This window comes from Gorilla gorilla, chromosome 5 (assembly GCF_029281585.2).
Source record: "Gorilla gorilla gorilla isolate KB3781 chromosome 5, NHGRI_mGorGor1-v2.1_pri, whole genome shotgun sequence".
NCBI classification, from domain to species: Eukaryota; Metazoa; Chordata; class Mammalia; order Primates; family Hominidae; genus Gorilla; species Gorilla gorilla.
This window is the reverse complement of record NC_073229.2, coordinates 130,915,819-130,934,041: the sequence shown is the minus strand read 5'-3', so window position 1 is coordinate 130,934,041 and position 18,223 is coordinate 130,915,819. Positions and strand designations below refer to the sequence as shown.

At 42.8% G+C, this 18,223-nt stretch overlaps 1 long non-coding RNA gene across 1 annotated transcript in view; it reads left to right on the top strand.

The window, feature by feature from the left end:
• LOC109027387 (uncharacterized) overlaps positions 1–16,112 on the top strand; it is a 43,180-nt gene extending 27,068 nt beyond the window's left edge. Inside the window, exons 2-5 of the long non-coding RNA XR_002006580.3 lie at positions 4,263–4,419; positions 6,098–6,226; positions 10,848–10,998; positions 13,351–16,112. This is a non-coding gene — a long non-coding RNA (uncharacterized lncRNA). The remainder of the gene's footprint in view (positions 1–4,262; positions 4,420–6,097; positions 6,227–10,847; positions 10,999–13,350) is intronic.
• The last annotated feature ends 2,111 nt before the right edge of the window (positions 16,113–18,223 follow it).

The window sequence follows — 18,223 nt, the reverse complement described above, 5'->3', positions numbered from 1 at the left end:
TAGAAATCATGATAGTAAGACATGTTGTAAACCATTGCAACAATACAGAATAATATAGAGCAAAAACTAAGTTTCTTTTCCCTTTCTCTTCTCCAGAGATAACCACCATTTTCTATTTATTTGCTCACATACAATCTGATATAGGGCTTTGTTTATTACAAATATAATCACACTCTGCTCCTATTTTTTTGTGAGATGTTTTTCTCATGCAACAGTATATCATAGACCTCATAGTATGTTGTATAGATCCACCTTATATATGTTTCTTAAACTTTTTACTTTGAGGCAATGGTAGGATCACACACAGTTGTAAGAAATGATTAGCACTGTATGATGATGTGTACCTGTAGTCCTAATGATGTAGGACAATTGCTTGAGACCAAGAGTTTGAATCCAGCCTAGGCAATGTAGAGAGACCCCCATATGCATTTTTAAAAAATGTTACAGAGCGATCCCCTGTTCCCTTTACCAATTTTCTCCCATGGTAATATCTTGCAAAATTATGGTACAATACCAAAAGTAGGATATTGACATTGATACAATCCATCAATCTTTTTCAAACTTTCCCAGTTTTCTCTGTACTTATTTGTGTGTTAGTTCTATCCAATTGTATCCTGAGTGTGGGTTCATATATCGACCATCATAGTCAAGATACAGAGCAGTTCCATCACCAGGAGAATTTGTCCTGTTATCCTTTTATGGCCACACCCTCTTCCGTCTTGCCCCTTCCCCACATCTCTAACCCCTGACAACCACTCATCTGTTCTCCATTTGTGTACTTTGGTCATTTCAGAAATGTTATATAAATGGGGCCAGGTGTGGTGGCTCATGCCCATAATCCCAACACTTTGGGAGGCTGAGGCGTGTGGATCACTTGAGGCCAGGAGTTTGAGACCAGCCTGGCCAACATGGTGAAACCCCATCTCTATTAAAACTACAAAAATTAGCCAGGCATGGTGGTGTGTACCTGTAATCCCAGATACTTGGGAGACTGAGGCACAATAATCACTCGAACCTGGGAGGCAGAAGTTGCAGCGAGCCAAGATTGTGCCACTGCACTCCCGCCTGGGCAACAGAGTGAGGATCTGTCTCAAAAAAAAAAAAAACTATATAAATGGAATCATTTAGTTTGATTTGGTTTGTAACCTTTTGGGATTGCTCTTTTCACTCAGCATAACTTCTTGGGGATTCATCCAAGTTGGTATGTGTATCACCTTTTTATTGCTAAGTAGTATTCCACGATTTGGATATACCACAGTTTGTTTAACCAGCATTCAAGAACATCTGGATTGTTTTCAATCTTTGGCTATTATAAAGTTGCTATGAATATTTATGTATAGTTTTTATGTGAACATAAGTTGTTGTTTTTTTTTTTCCCCCCTGGGATAATTGCCCAAGAGTACAATTACTGGGATGTATAGTAATTGCATGTTTAGGGGAAAATGGTCATACGCATATTCTGCAGATGTAAATATAATGTAGGGCAATATTTTAGGAAAGTAAATTGGCAGTATTAGGCCAGGCATGGTGGCTCACGTCTGTCATTTAGGAGGCCAAGGCAAGAGGGTCGCTCAAGCCCAGAAGTTTGAGACCAGCCTGGGCAATGCAGTGAGACACTGTCTCTACAAAAAAAATTTTTAAAAATTAGCCAGGCATGGTGGCACCCCCCTATAGTCCCAGCTACTCAGGCATGGCAGTGTGGAGGGTGGGGAGCAGTGGGAAGATTGCTTGAGCCCAGGAAGTCGAGGATGTTGTGAGCCGTGATGGTGCCACAGCACTTCAGCCTGGGTGACAAAGTGAGATCCTCTCTAAAAAATAAAACAACACCACCAAAAAAACCTGGCACTATGTATCAATTTTTAAATTGCATATAAATTTTAATTCAATTTTGCTGTTAGAAACTTATTTTATAGAAATATTTATGTATTTGCTAAGAAATATATGTACAAGGATGTTCGTTGCAGCATCATTTGCACTAAAAAATTTTTAAACAACCAAAAGATTCATGTAAAACTACATGCTACAGCTCTTTTTATTTTTATATTTATTTATTTATTATTTTTTGCCACTCAGCTGAGTGAAAACTGTCATCTTGTTTTAATTTGAAACTCCTGGCCGGGTGTGGTGGCTCACGTCTGTAATCCCAGCACTTTGGGAGGCCAAGGTGGGCGGATCACATGAGGTCAGGAGTTAAGAGACCAGCTTGACCAACACGGGGAAATCCCATCTCAACTAGCTGGGCGTAGTGGTGCACGCCTGTAGTCCCAGCTACTTGAGAGGTTGAGTCGGGAGAATCACTTGAAGCTGGGAGGCAGAGGCTTCAGTGAGCCGAGATCGCGCCACTGCACTCTATCCAGCCTGGACAACAGAGCGAGACTTGTAAAAGAAAGGTAAAAGAAAGAGAGAGAGAGAGAGAAAGAAAAGAAACTCCTTCCGTAGGAGCTAGAATTACACCTTTTTTTCTATAAGACTTTTCACTATTTGTATTTCTTCTGGACCTAATCATCATGTTCTCCGCACAAAACATTTGAGTGGTTGGCCTCCTATGGCCAACCATAACCATTTTACAGGCAGTTTTACACAGTTGTGGGTATTACCCTTTATCTGTTGTTCTGCTGCTTGATCTTTGCAACACAGAACTGTTAGATTTCTGTGTAATCACATCTGTCACATTTTCCTTTAAGTCTTCCTGTCGTGTTTGGGAAGAGCTTTTCTACTTCCCATTCTGGTTTTATTCTTATTTTATTAGAATTGGGCTATACATATTAGTTTGTAAGTTGCTTCAAATTCTTTTTGAAAGAAGCAAGGGATACATAGATCCTATAAATAAATAAAAATGCTTGTGAGACATGAGAAATCATTTTTATTTATTCATAACAATCACATTTCTTGAAAAATATAATTCTTGCTGTGCTGTATATATTTTCAAGTGATGCTGGAAGGAGTATTACATTATAACTTTAAAGGATTATGAACACCAAAGGGAAAGGTGCTGTTTAAACACATTGCTAATAATATGTTTACGCATTTTGAAACTGCTCAAATTACATTCACGTGGATCAGCAGCATGACTTGTATGACTTGTGTTGGCTTCCTCTGAGAAGGACGGAGAGTGAGAGGAGTTCAGATTATTATTGCCTGAGAAGTTGGTTAGGCAAGGAAGTCATTTATCTTGCTGTGGACAGAATAAAGAACTCATCATCCAGCAATTTATAGTTGATCACAGTTGTGTTGCCTAGTGGTGGGGTGCAAAGGATGCAACGTATTTGGTTAAAAGACAAGCACAAATATCAGAGTATTTAGTAAGATCCAAAATTTAAGTTGATTTAGCATTCACAACAAAAATGAAGTCATTTGGAAAAAACAAAAATGAACAAAGAAATAAAAATGGAGATTTAGTCCACATGTCGTGGGTTGATGTTTCCTTGAAAAGAGTGGTCGGAATTTTTGAGCCTAAAGCAACCACGTATTAAAGTAATTTAACTAATGTAGACATGTTATCCGCTTACCACAAAGAAAATAAATTATAGCGGGCTCTAGACTGATGGCTAAAAAGCCAATTCTCCTAAAATGGAAGGATATTGATGGTGCTCACATTATGTAATCGGTACAGTATGTCAGTCCTAGTGGTCTGGCTAACCAAGGAAGGCTCTGGTTTCAAATGAAAGCACATTTAGTAAAATTCGGTATAATTTTTTCCTAGAACTACTTTGCTCAATTATGGCAAGATAGATTCTACTAATCACAGGCTGCAGAGACTTGGAGATTGAGCATGGTTTTTTGGATTGAAATACTTTTTATTTTGTGTTTGGTCTTCTGCAGTGCCTGAGGGGAGATGTGTCAGAGAGACTAACGTGGTTTCTTTCTTCTTTTATTTAAGAATTTAAGTGATCATGGAACTGGAACAAACTTCAGTGCCCATTTAGTCAATTGCCTTCATTTTATAGAAGAGGAAATTGAAGAATAAAGGTTGTGATTTTCCTAAGGTCAGGTAATGAGTTCATGACAAAGCCTGGATTATACTTAGGTCTTCTGATAACCAGACCAGTTTTCTTTCCTTTGTAGAAAAATGCATGCTCCAGAAGTCCAGGCTGACCCAATACTGGGTAACTCAGACATTTTCATAATTTTTCTAGATATAAAGCTATGTTGAGTTATTTCCACTGAACAATGGAAATACTCTTCCAAGTAAATAATGGATCCACAAACTAGATGTCTGAACCATGCGGTTAAGGTTTTTGTCATTTTTTTTTCTTTTCTAGAGCAGACTTTGAGTCTTTGCTTCAGATGCAGATCAAGATGTGGCAACCTGTTGTGGAGAACTGGGTCCCTTGAGCCTGTGCTGTCTCTTTTTTTCTGGTGGCTTTGTCATTTGGAGCAATGCATAATGGGCTGGAGGCTGAGAAACTCTGAGCTGAGGTAGGAGTGCCACCTAAGAGTGGGAAAGGTTGCCTAAATGCTGAATGGAGCACTTTAAAAGTTAGAATTTGCTATTTTCTTTTCTCTTATCTTTTTTTTTTTTTTTTTTTTGAGAGATGGAGTCTTGCTTTGTTGCCCAGGCTGCAGTGCAGTGGCACCATCATGGCTCACCGCAGCCTTGGCCTCGTGAGCTCAAGCTATTCTATTTCAGCCTCCCAAGTAGCTGGGAATACAGGTATGTGCCACCACCCTTGGCTATTTTTTTTTCTTTTTTTCATTCTTGTTGCCCAGGCTGGAGTGCAATAGTGTGATCTCGGCTCACTGCAACCTCCGCCTCCCGGGTTCAAGTGATTCTCCTGCCTTAGCCTCCCAAGTAGCTGGGATTACAGACATGCGCCACCATGCCTGGCTAATTTTTTTTTTTTTTTTTTTTTTTTTTAGTAGAGACAGGGGTTTCTCCATGTTCGTCAGTTTGGTCTTGAACTCCCGACCTCAGGTGATCTGCCAGCCTCGGCCTCCCAAAGTGCTGGGATTACAGGTGTGAGCTACTGCACCCGGCCTACCCTTGGCTATTTTTAAAATTTTTTGTAGAAATGAGGTCTCACTATGTTGCCTGGGCTGGTCTTGAATTCCTGGCCCCAAGTGGTCCTCCTGCCTCAGCCTTCCAAAGTGCTGAGATCATGGGTATTTTGATTTATGTATTTTGAAACCCATAATTTTTGTCCTCAAGTCTCAGACGTTTGCTTAGGCCTTTAGAAGCTCACACCTGAAAAAGAGTGCCATACCTGGGCTGTGATCTTCACCCCGTTCCACAGTCTCCACCTCCCACCACCTCCACCCAGGATCCCCTCACACAGGTTGTACCACACTGCAAGGGGATCCTAGAGTGACTCAGATATGCCAAAAATGACAAATTGAGAAATTTTGTGTGACCAGGTGTGGTGGCTCACACCTGTAATCCCAGCACTTTGAGAGCCCGAGGCAGGTGGGTCACGAGGTCAGGAGATTAAGACCATCCTGGCCAACATGGTGAAACCCCGTCTCTGCTAAAAAGATACAAAAATTAGCCGGGCGTGGTGGCACGTGCCTGTAGTCCCAGCTACTCGGGAGGCTGAGGCAAGAGAATCACTTGAACCCAGGAGGCAGAGAGGTTGCAGGGAGCCGAGATCGTGCCACTGTACTCCAGCCTGGGCATGACAGAGTGAGACTCCATCTAAAAAAATTTTTTAAAAAAAGAAGAAATTTTGTGTCACGCAGTATCATCTTATTCAAGTCCATTTGAGAAGCAGTGAGCAAATCGGCTAGGCCTTTATTGTTGATGTCAAATTCTCTTTCCTTGCTCACCCTATAGGTCCAGGCCAGTTTCCTTTCATCCTCCCAAAGCTATTAACACGATAGTGTGAATTTAATGCTGTTGAAGGCAGGCCTCTAGTGAACATGTGGCATTTCTTTGGCTACTCAACATCCATTCCTCCTTCCTGATGGCATCTCATTTCTTTTGGGGAATTACTTATTCCCATGAATGCAGCCTTAGTGGGGTATAAATCCAGGCGCCTGCTCCCCACCATGGAAGATTGTGAAGTGGCCAGATTCTGCTTCCTCCAGCCCTGAGGGTGGGCATGTGGCCTAAGCTCAACCAAATCTGATAAACACTTCTGGATCTTTGAACCTCGAACAGGTGACACAAGGATGACAGGAACAGTTAACAGGGAAGCACACTGATCGACTGAGCTGCCTGCTCCTGGCCTTCTGGATCCTCCTCAGTTCCTGCTCATCTCTAGGCGAGGCTCTCAACTCTGTCAATTCTGTGGGTACACAAATATCCTTTCATACGTTCCCACTTGATCATGCTATCAGGTTGGAGCAAAAGTAATTTCGAGTTTTGCCATTAGAAGTAATGGCATTACTTCTAATGGCAAAACCCACAATTACTTTTGCACCAACCTAATAGCTCAAGCTAGTCTCTATTACTGGCAACCAAGCATCCTGGTCTGAGCTCCCTTTCTGACTGGATCATCAGACATGGGCCTGCAGTATTGTCTTAACACCCTACCGGGAGTATTATCCTAGAATTAGCCTAAATTAGCCCTTTTCTCCACTGGTGACACCCTCCCACCACCCCCAGAATTGGCTTTCTTTTAGTTGGTACTGATACAAGATAAAAAATATTTTTCTAGCTTTCTAGCCCCACAGTTTCTCGTTATTAAGATGAAATAAAACAAAACAAAAACTCATCAGAACTCTACTTCCACATCTGTCATGGATAGGAGGTCTCTATTCTCCTGCCGATGAGCCCCAGCTCAGGAATTTACCTCTCGTAGCAAAAGTACTGCAAAATTTTCTCTGCCAGAATAGCTAAAATTGAAAAGACTGACCCAATGTGGAGTGACTGCAACTGTCACGCATTTGCTGGTGGGAATGCAAAAGGATATAATCACTTTGAAAATCTATTTGATGGTTTTTAATAAAGTTATGTACACGTCTACTCTATGAAACAAGAATCCCACCGCTAGGTATAGTCCAAGAAAAATTAGTGCATATGTTCACAAAACCTTGTACAAGAATGTTCCAGCAGCTTTATTCAAAATAGGAAACAGCTTTTTGCGAAACTGGAAGTAACTCAAGTGTTTATCAACAGAAAAATGGATTAAGACATTGTAGTAAATACATACCATGGAATACTAAGCAATAATAGAGAAGGACAGATGACTGATATGTGCAACAACATGCATGAATCTCAAAAATATTATATTGAGTCAAAAAGTCTGGGCTCCACATGGCTCCATTTACATGAAGCTCAAGAATAGGCAAAACTATTCTAGGGTAACAGAAGTCAGAAAAGTGGTTATTTTTGGAGTAATATTGACTAGAAAGAGATGCAGGGGCACTGGAAATATATTTAATCTAGGTGGTAGTTACATGAGTATATACATATGTAAAATGTATTAAGCTGTACATTCAAGATTTGTAGACTATTGTATGTATGTTATAGTTAAATGAAGAAGATTAAAAAATGGAAAAATGACTATATGAACATCAGCAGTTCTATAATTTCAATGTATTTTGTTAATTCTCCAAGCAGTCAAATTAGATTTATACTCCAACCCCATTGGGAAGGTTTGAAACCTTCGGCACTTTCCCCTCCATTCTTCGTTTGCATAGAGGCATTAGGAAGCAAATCTTTTCCCTTCTGGGAGTGCTTTTATGTTCAAAGGAAGACCATTAGGAAAAAGTAATGATTAACACAAAGGAATGACTAGGTTAATGGTAGGCTTCCAGGCACCAGTAGAGGAGGTATTTTGGGTCAAGGGAGGGGCAAGAGAATCTTCTGGAGTATGCCACACTAAATGGACAGAAATGAGTAGTAAGCTCTTAGTAGGCACTGGATCCACTGGTACAACCAACAGCCTTTGCTGTTTCACTCCTGTGATGGAAAAATCAACCTACTTGTTTCCAACGGACAGGAGGAAGGGTTTGTCTTCTGGGACCAGTATTTCCCCTTAAAGCTGGCAGTGAGGATGAGAGAATTACCTGGGACACAGCAAGCAGCTTTCCCCACCCCTCCCCACTACCCCCCGCCACTCCGTGTTCAGTATCAGAGCAGAGAGTAGGAAAAGGAGAGGTGAGCTCAGGAAACACTGACGTAGGGTGCAAGTGGAAAAGTACAGGAGAAAAGGAATACAGGGAAGCACCCGAGGGGGGAGCAGGCAGGAGACACAGCAGAGGGATGGAGAGTCCAGCAGAAAGCACCATGAAAACAGACAGAGGTTAGTGTTACCTAATAGAGATTTGAATGAATTACACCATCACCCTATGACTCTCATCAAGGACCCTGGTGCTGACAGAGAAAGTCTTCTTTTTTATTGTCCAAATCCTAGCCACCCTTCAAGACCCATTTCAAATACCACCTCAGGTTCAGGAATAAGGATTTCTGGTATTTTGGCAGCATCCCTGGTTTGTAGGGATGAGGAAGAATTTGGTACCAGGCCTTGGCCTGAGTGGGTGCGCGTGGTCCAAGTTCCAGTCTTCAGGGCCCACAGCAACCTGTCCCCCTGCTGGGGCATAGAGGCAGGCAGTTCCAGCAGCAAACAGTAGCTGAAACAGTATGAAAGCTTTTGTCAGGGTGGTTCTGGGCGACCATTCCTTTAGAGCAGGAACCTGCCTAGGGATATGAAACTAGGTTCAGGTGCCTGAGGTAAGATGCAGGCAAGAGAAAGGCAGGGTGTCAGGGCCCCAGCCTGGGTTAGGAATGTGAGTCAGATCCCAGTCATGCAGGCCAAGTCAATCCACCAGTCATGGCTGAGGGAAGGCAGGAATTCTGTGGGTCTCCAGGTGTTAGAGGCCCAGTGGATGATGCTGCATCCATGAACTATCAAAAAACGCTTGATTCGGCCTGACCAGCTGCTAGATTGGCAAGGCTAAAGTCATCCTGGCCAGAGCTCAAGAACTAGGTGTGGCTTAGCTTGAGGGCAAATGGTGCTGTGAGCTGCAGCTGCTCCTGGTTGGGGAGGCAGGGGCTGGACCTCCTCCTGCCCTCCCCATGATATGTGTTGGCACCTCTCCTCACTTACTCTACGTGCTTTTACTGTAAACCACCTCCGCAGCACGAAGCACAGGGCCAGGCACACGCAGGAAATGAGAATTCAGTTGGATGGATTCAATTGCATGTAGCTCCTTGGCAGTGCAGGCCTTGGTGTGCGCTAAGCTCTGTAACCCAGCCCTTTCCCATCGTACTGATAGCACTGATCAGGACCCCTTTTCCTCTGTGTGCAGTAGAAGGTAGAAACAGCCACTCTCCATTCTTGCTGGGAGGTAGCCTGGGACCAGTAAAGAAATGGAGGACAGTACTTTATAATCCACATGTACCTTCTCCTGCCATCTTAGCGTCTATTCCTTCTGTCTTTTTGCCCCCAGCATCAGCGGAAAAACTTCATCTGGTTGCCATGGAGACCAGCCACCGACTCTAGAGTGCCTGTTTATTAAAGATGAAAGTAATATATGCCTGGTTAATCTGAGCAGCTGTCAGAGAGAGATTCGGCTATTAGTAAATGAAGGCACTAATTTTGAGGCATGATCACTCATTTAAGAGAGAGAGAGACCGCCACTGCACTCCAGCCTGGGGGACAGAGCAAGACTCCGTCTCAAAAAAAAAAAAAAAAAAAGAGAGAGAGAGACAGGCTCTGCTCCATCTTCTGAGTGGAGCTGGGTAGTGGGGATAAGGTCTGCCCTAGGCAAGCATTTCTTGTTCAGGTTTTTATGTTTATTTTATGATGATTATGGTAACTGTACTTCTTTTTCCCCTTATTTCCTACTGAAAATATATAGCCTTTCAGTAGTGTGATAGATTAATTAGGCTTTGTGGGCAGGCCCAGGAAACCCAAGCCCTCCTATGACGTCGTTTCCTTTGGAAAATGCATTCTGGATTCCAAGCCACCTACTTACAAATGAGGTTGTCTGTTTATTCATTCAACAGTCTCCACCAGGTGTGTGAGAGGAAAAGAGGTGGTACTGAGCCACACGGAGGACTTGATGTGTTTTATGTGTGCTTAGACAGGTGGTGGAGAAGCCGTCACCTTCCAAGGGAGTCCATCAGTTAGCTGGGAATGGTGATGACTTGTGTGATCTTTAAAAAATCAGTCCATTTGTTTTTACTTTTTCTTCTTTTCATTTGTTCAATAGTAAAATCTGAGAGAAAATGTGAATTCTGAGATTCATTATATTGATTCACCAAGTACTTTCTAAATTCAGCTAAGTAGCCTGCGTTAATCCCTGCTGGGTTATGAAGGAGAGCACACTCCTTCCCCGCACTGCAGTGCGTTGGGACGAGCAAACCACCTGGGAGTGGTGCAGGGAGGCTGCTGGCAGCTGGCCCTCAAGTGCAGAAACAAGGTTCCAGTCCCAGTGATCTCGTCATAGTCCAGCCAAGTCTCTCACCCTTTCTGACCTCAGTTTCCTCAACTGCAAATGAAGGAAAGAGCAAGCTAATCTTTTCCAATTCAAAATATTCTTTTGTTCTTGAAGGAGACTGTCAGTGCAGAAAGGGCTCCTAACCTGGAACAGCTGGGCAAGGGTTAACCCCGGTATAGGTTACCGTTAAGCAAGTACATCCTGTGCCTCTGGTCAAAGATGTCTCGGGCCAAAGCCGGTACTTGTCTCTAGTTAGTCTCTCTGCATCAGCACCCAGGCCTTCACGTGGTGGTCTGGGCAGGAGCTCCCACTCTGTTTTTCCTGAGCTACCTAGTCCATGGGAAGGAAGACATACACAGCTAAGGAATAGGAAGTGGATATTGTCAGTGCCTTCAAGACATGATGCATCCAGAACCCGGATCAGCCAGGAGCTGCAGAAAAGAAGCTTCAGGGCAGCAGGCCTCAGAACTGCTGCTAGCCAGTCCCCTGAAGCATTTGTTTCTCACCCTCTTCGTGCCTAGGGCAAGTAGAGCTGCGGCTGTCTGGCGCCACTGTAATGCTGTCTCCTCCTCTGAGTTCATCCTGGAAACATTTTCTCCCATAAGACATGCACAGGTCTTACGTTTACATGTTTCACTGAAAGAAATTTGATTCCACTGATGGGATGACAAGGTAGGTCATAAATGAACACTTTTTAAACATGTCTTTAAAAAAATAATTTTATGCCAATTGTACAAAACAATAGGGGAAAGGAAATAATATTGATTTGTTTATCCATTCATTGGTTTAACAATTACCTATTGTAGGCACTTACTATGAGCCAGGGATGGTTCTAAGTATAAACCTGCCCTAGAGGATCACATATTAATTTTTCTTACAACCAGCTTTATTGAGGTATACTTGCTATACAATAAAATTCACTCATTTTAAGTGTAAAGTTTGATGCATTTTGACAAATGCACGGGGTAGTATAACCACTACTAGGATCAAGATAGAGAATATTTACATCACCCTGAAAAGATTGCTTGCACTGCTTGTAGTCAATCTCCTACCCTCTCCCCAGCTACTGGCAACCACTGATCTGCTTTCTGTCACTATAGTTTTGCCTTTTCTAACATGTCATATAAGAAGCATATATTTTAGCAGTGAATACAGCCAAATGAGTAAATAGACATTTGCATTCCCAAGTGAGGCAAGAGCTTTGAAATGGGACATACAGGCTGTGCTATGGGAGCATGTAAGCTAAGTTGAGAAGAGGCTTCTAAGCTGAGATCTGAAGGGGCAGTAGCAGTTTTCTAGGCGAAGAGTGAGAGTAAAGAGTGTTCCATGCTGTGAGGCTACTATATGCAAAGGCCAAGAGGAGACAGACTGCAAGGCAGATTCATCTGGGACCTACAAGTTTTCACAGCTCAAGGATGGAGTAGGAGAGGGTAGGAGTGGTTAGTCAAGACTTTGAAGAGATAAACCAGTTCAAACAAAGAAGTTCTTTCTAAGCATTGTTTGACCTTTATTCCCAGTAGGGAGCTATGGAAGGATCTTCAGCAGAAAACTGATGGGTTCAGATTTGCATTTTAGAAGGATCACTCTCTTGCATGTAGGGAACAGATGGAGGGCAAGGCAGGAGGTAGGGCCCCCCATTAAGAGGCTGGTGCAGTGATCCAGATGAGAGATGCTCAGAGCCGCCACCAGGGCAGGCAGTGAAAATGAAGAGAAGTGGATAAATATTTGAGAAATGTAGGAAGCAGCAGTAACAGGAATTAGTAACTAACTGGATAGCGGAGAGGATGCGAGAGAAAGGCCTCACGGAGGATTCCTTGGTTTCTAGCTTGGACACCTGGGTGGAAGATGGTGGCATCAATGAGATAGCAACTTCAGTGGAGCAGGGTTGGAGGGGTAGGGAGAAGAGACAATAGGTTCTGTTTTAGACATGTTGAATTTGGGGGTGTCTAAGAAAATGATGTCCAGCAGACAGTTGGGTGTTCAGGTCTCAGGAAAGAGCTCTCCACGGAGCTTATTCTTCTCTAGTCTCTGTAAACAAGCTTCCAGGCTCTTTCATAAAATTTCCTTGCAGAAAAATCAAAGGATTTGTCCTGTCAAGTGGAATGTTTTTCATATGAAGGGGATTGGCTTCTTGTGTAGTTTAGTCTAGAGAGATTTGTTTCCATGCTACAAACCTTTAAAAAACCGGGAAAAAAATAGTGATGTCCAACTTTAGTGACATCTCCTCTTCTTCCCCAATACAATCAATCCATTGACATAATAATGTTGAATATCTTGCAGATGAGGAAAGAAAAATGGAGTCAAATGAGCACACCGAGGCCAACCAGATCTGAGCTTTCTAATCTTAAATTGTCTGGGGGTGTGGATGTTGTGTGTCTACTGACATGGACAGATTGTGTATGGTTGCCTTTATAAAATGAAGCCCATAGAAATGTTTCAGTAAATACAGTCCTCCAAGTGAAATAAATGTCAAAGGAAAATCTTTTCCTTGCCATCCTCCTTTTCTCTTTTAAACGGAAAGATCCTAAAGAAGCTGTATTAGTGCCCTCAAGAGAAACAGAAACAATAGGATATATAGATCTATATATTGGATCCTATATATAGGAATAGGATATATAGATGTATATATCCTATATATAGATCTGTCCTATTGATCTATAGATCTATATAGATATATATCTTATATCTATATATCGGATATATAGAGAGGTATACACATAGGCCTGATATATATACATAGGTCTGATGTCTGAGGCCAGAAGATAGATGCCCCAGCTCAAGAAGGGAGCACATTCACCGTTACTCTGCCTTTTGATGCTACTTGGGTTCTCCATGGATTAGATGGTGCTCACTCACATTGGTGAGGGCAGGTGTTCTTTATGCAGCTACCAATTCAACACCCTCATGACACACCCAGAAATAATGTTTTACCAGCTGTCTGGGCAAGCCCTTGGACCAGTCAAATTGACACATAAAAGTAGCCATCATAGAAACTCATTTCAATGTTGTTTTGTTTTATTACAGGAAGACTGAAGAAACCTAATCCTAGGTGCTGCCATTGGGACAAACAAGAAGCACCAGACACAGTGCTGTTTTAGGGTGGGGCAGAATTATGCTGAGGGAAAAGTTATTATCACTCTTTAAGGCCAAGGAAACCACAATTTTTAAAGAAGCTTCTAGAAATTCTACCCAATAGAAAATAAAGATAAACTTCTGTAAGGAATTTCATTCTTTTCAGAATTCGCAATCTGAAATGTAGAAGCCCATTCCTTCATGGTTCTCGTAGATATTTAGTGTGACTGAGGGGTCAGTGGACTCATAGCACTCAGGCCAGGCTTCTCCTGAGTCCCTTTCTTTGGCACAGAGGGAGTGATTCACAGATCCTCTACCCTCAAAGGCATTGTTTCCTCATCTCAACAAGAATCCAGCACCCGTCATTTTATCAGCACACGTCACTAGCTTCTCAAGTGAGACTACTCTGAAGTGATCTGTGTTTGAAGAATGCCTTTCCCTTTCCCTTCCGTAACTAAGAGGATGAAAAAGGACACTCACTCCCTATATGAAAGCTGTGTATTGTAAGCAGTCATCTTGCCTGGCTGAGAACTCTAGGATCTTTTTCTCTGCTCTCCTTTAGGCTGACACTCATAGCCAGCCCTTCTGTTTATTAGTCCCCTGAATCTATTTGAAAATATTTTTGCTTTCATTATAATATAAGTCACATTCTTCTTGCATCTGCCGCTGCATTTTCCACAAGGGTTATGTCAAGGGAAATTCGACACTCACTTTTCTCATTATTTGCTTACCAGCTTGCTCACTCATCAAAATACCAGAGTTATTTGATACTTCAGAAGATTATTTCCCCCCTTAGATGATGTGTCAAGGGAAGGGGAGCTGGCCCCAGTGTCAGGTGACAGAATTTTCTTCGCATTTCTACTGTTGACTCAATAAATGCCCTTGGGCAAGTCATGGAGCCTCTTCATGCTTTGGTCTCTAGGGATAAAATCTGCCAACCGCAGCGTGTGTATTTGAACCTCAGTGCCCTCTGGAATAAAAATAGGAGGGGACCAGGTGTCCATGTGACCCCAAGCTGATGGGAAGAGGATGACCATAGGACTTCAAAATGTCCTTGAGCTGTAAATTCTGTAATAGGGTCAGGCCCACCAGTGGCCTTCAGGCATTTGTCCAGTGGTGTATGGATAAGTTCTAGCACTTGAGTTTTTTCAGCAGAAAGGAGGCACTATGTCAACCTCCCACCCATGGGTATTCTGTTTGCTCTGTGTCCCCGCTTCTCTGCATTTCCCTGCCATATTACTCACCACTGGTCGTAATTACTTGCTTGATCACTTGTCTCCTGGTCTGTAAGCTGTTTGAGGGAGGGGAGCACATCTGCCCTATGCAACACTGTACCCTCAGTGTGGTACACAGGAGCACATGCCTGACAGATAGAAGTTATGTGAGAAACATTTGCCAAGTGGACAAATGAATAATGCTGCCTGGACTCTATAGAAATCCCTTTTCTGCATCATTAAGGTTCCCAAGCCTGGCCAAGAAGTAGTGGGATCTGATTAGCCTCATCTCCTCATAACCCTACTTCCTATCATATTATAATGAAAGCAGATCTCAGCCCAAATGCTGGCACATGTACATATTTATCAGTAAGAAGATCCAAAATCGTTCATGAAGCTGGTTCTGTAAGCTTGGCAAATTTCCAGCCCTCTGACCTTTTCAGTGCTTTGTCCACACTCTACATGAAAGGGCCTCTTAAGAGTGACAGGGCAGTATTCTAAAGACCAGATTTTAATTGCACCAGGTAACTGAATTGTCTGAATTCACAGCTGAACACAGGACAAGGTCAGAATCATATTTCTTATGCCATTTAGAAAGGTGACAAGTGAAGGGCTGGCCAAAATCTTACACCCAGCTTACGTAAGAGTAGAGACTGTCCCTAATGCTTTCCCCAGTCCACTTGTCTCGAACACCATTAGGTTCAATAGTAAAAGCCCATTTCTCACTTCCTTCATGTTAATTAACTGATCACTAATTTTACCAATGAGAAGCCATTTTTATTATTTATCATTATGATTTTTATCATTTTGTTAATTAGCCAAGCTTCTGCTGTTGACTCCAGATAAAGAGAGTTAAAGCACTTGGGGTGACCACCTAAGTAGATTTTTTCATGGTGAACAAATGGAAGCAACAGAAGCAGCTCAGACTTTTGAAAAGTGATGAAAAAGGCCCATGATGCCCTGCTCCTTGAAAATGAAGAAGAGGACTTAGCCCTGCAGGGTTCTTTTCTTTGCATGTTCTTACCAACCCTCAGGGGAGATTCAGTCTACTAGCTGGCTTCCCCACGTGGACCTCACTCTGTGGCAAGTAACTGGGAGTAATTTACCTTCTGAGTTCTCTTACAACCCCCTTAGCTATGTAGGTGATTCCAGGCCCAAGGGGGAAGATATCAGATGAGCCAGAACTTTTTGATTCTACTGACCGAGTTTCCTCACCTCCTTCCCTTTGTTTCTGATAAATACATACATTAAGGTCAGCTGAAGAGTTGTCTGTGATAATTGCCCTGAATCCTCACTCACTCCTCTGAATTTCTGTCTTCTGTAGCCTCTTAGCCATGTTGCAGGTGAAGGTCTCAAGTCATTTGCACCACTAGGAATCGTTTGTGTTATTGTGACTGATATGTGTCCTCAGAGTTGTATCAGTGTTTTCCCCTACACACACATGCACATACATGCACCACACAATATGCACATTCTATAAGACGGAGCCTCTATTTTTGGTGTCTGCTTAGCCCTCCAGTTTCCCACTGGGATTAGTTGTTTTCTCCAAGCTTCAGACGACTTGGAGATCCTGCCTAACTTTGGTTGCTCTTCCTTGTCAGACTGGAACTTACCCTCAGTATGGTACAACCAATCACTGGCTCTCAGGGAACTCATCACCCTGAACTATGCCTGACAGGACAGGAGCACCATCATCTCGGACAAACACTGCCGCTTTAATTTCCAGCTCCCTTTCTAGTCTCATGCATTTCAAGAAAAACACTTGTCTTCTCATTACAAGCAGCCAGAAAGAGCAGACAGTAAAATACAGATAAGACGGGCACAGAGGGAAGTGGGAGGAAAGTCTCTTGGGTAACTGCCAAACTTCACCCTCATACAATGGGCCCCAGTAAAAGAGTGGGCCTTAATAGGCACATTCCTTTCCTTTCAGGTGCACTAAGATAGGGAGGCTAAAGGCAGACTGGGGGGATATGCCTGCAGCTACAGAAAGATGTATGGGAACAGACACACAACTCTCCCTTCCAAATAAGCACAACAAAGAGACACAGAAGCAGTGCAAGCCTCGATAAACTCTCCCACTCTGAATCTTTAAAAACTCTTAGTCCGCAAGAGAGTGAGGCTTCTGACCTAACTCGATCAGAAGTCCCTCCCAGGTTTAAAATAAACCTGTAAACTGTTGAGCCACCCTTCGTGTTTCTCTCCTCTTTCTTTAATTCTTACAATGCCTTCCTGATGGCTTACTGCCAGGAAACCCCTTGGATACAATACTCAGCCTGAAGCTGCTTACTCCCCTGGGTGTTGCCCTCCTGGCTACCCATGGAAGAGCAAGCCCTGTTGACAAGAGCTTCCCCCAGCTCTAATCCTACCTGGTTATGGTTTATTTTCTTTCCCCACTACCTGGGCAGTTATGGTGGCCCGAGGAATTTGACTCATAGTATTATCATAGCATAGAGCTAATTTTATATGTATTTATTTCCATGGTAAACAAGTTATTCCCATTGTCTGTCATTCCCACTAAGCCTGCTAGGGACAGCCCAAAGGAGCAGCTCTAAGTGAGGATACTTTGCCCTGTATGACCCTGTCCCTAGAGCAGATTTGTTCATGGTTGACACCTAACAAAAAGACAGCCAATCAATAGGTTGGTCAGCAACTTTTCTCATAACCTGACGCATACATAAAAGCTGGGTTAAACGCCATTTCTACCTCGGAAAGTTAACCAAAGAAAGGTCAAGAAAAAAAGAAAAGACTTGGGAGAATGCTTTGAAATGAAAAGATAAGAATTGGAGCTACAATAGGCTGTAAGAAGCCCCGGTTGCAAAATATTGAAACTATGAGCAAGCTGTAGTGATGGTGGAGAGAAGAGTTTCAGGCCAAGGGAAAGAAGCAGCTCAGAGGAGAGTGAGCTAGGCCAGTGGACATGGCCCCCTAACTCCTGCCACAGAGCCCTGGAGTCTCCTGGAGCCAGAGTGGCTCCTCAGTCCCAGGGCAGTGAGGCCTATCCCTTCCAATGCCTCTTCCTTCCTTCTGTGGAAGACCAACTCCATTGATGTTCCACGTTTATCTCCCTCCTGAGCTAACCTAGCTGAGTCTGCTCCTTACAATCAAGAAAACCCGCCCACTTTACTGGATTCTCTCTGTGTGCAGAGATGGTGGCATATATCTTTGTAGCTTTTTGCCTCTAATATAATGCATTGTAAGGGTAAGTGATGAGTTCTCAGTAAATGAATGTTGAATAAACGAATTTTTGAAAGCCCAAAGGAACAGACAAGTTCATACACTTACTGTTATGTTGTAAAGTCTTCAGTTTGGCTTTCTCAAAGTTGAACAAAAGATGGCTACGTTCCTAGCGTCCTCCCCAAGCCTTTTCCTAGTCCATGAGTTTAGAGATGGACTGCAAATTTTAAACAATACAAATCTAGAATCAGATTCAAAATCTCCTTCAAGAGGATAAACACTCTACTCCTATTCTCAATTCAGTTTGTTGAACTGATGAGCCCACACACGCACACACACACACACACTCAAAATTATTTTAATATATGGATAGTCCTCAGTGTTTTTGTTTGTTTGTTTGTGTGTTTGTTTGTTTGTTTTTTGAGATGGAGTCTTGC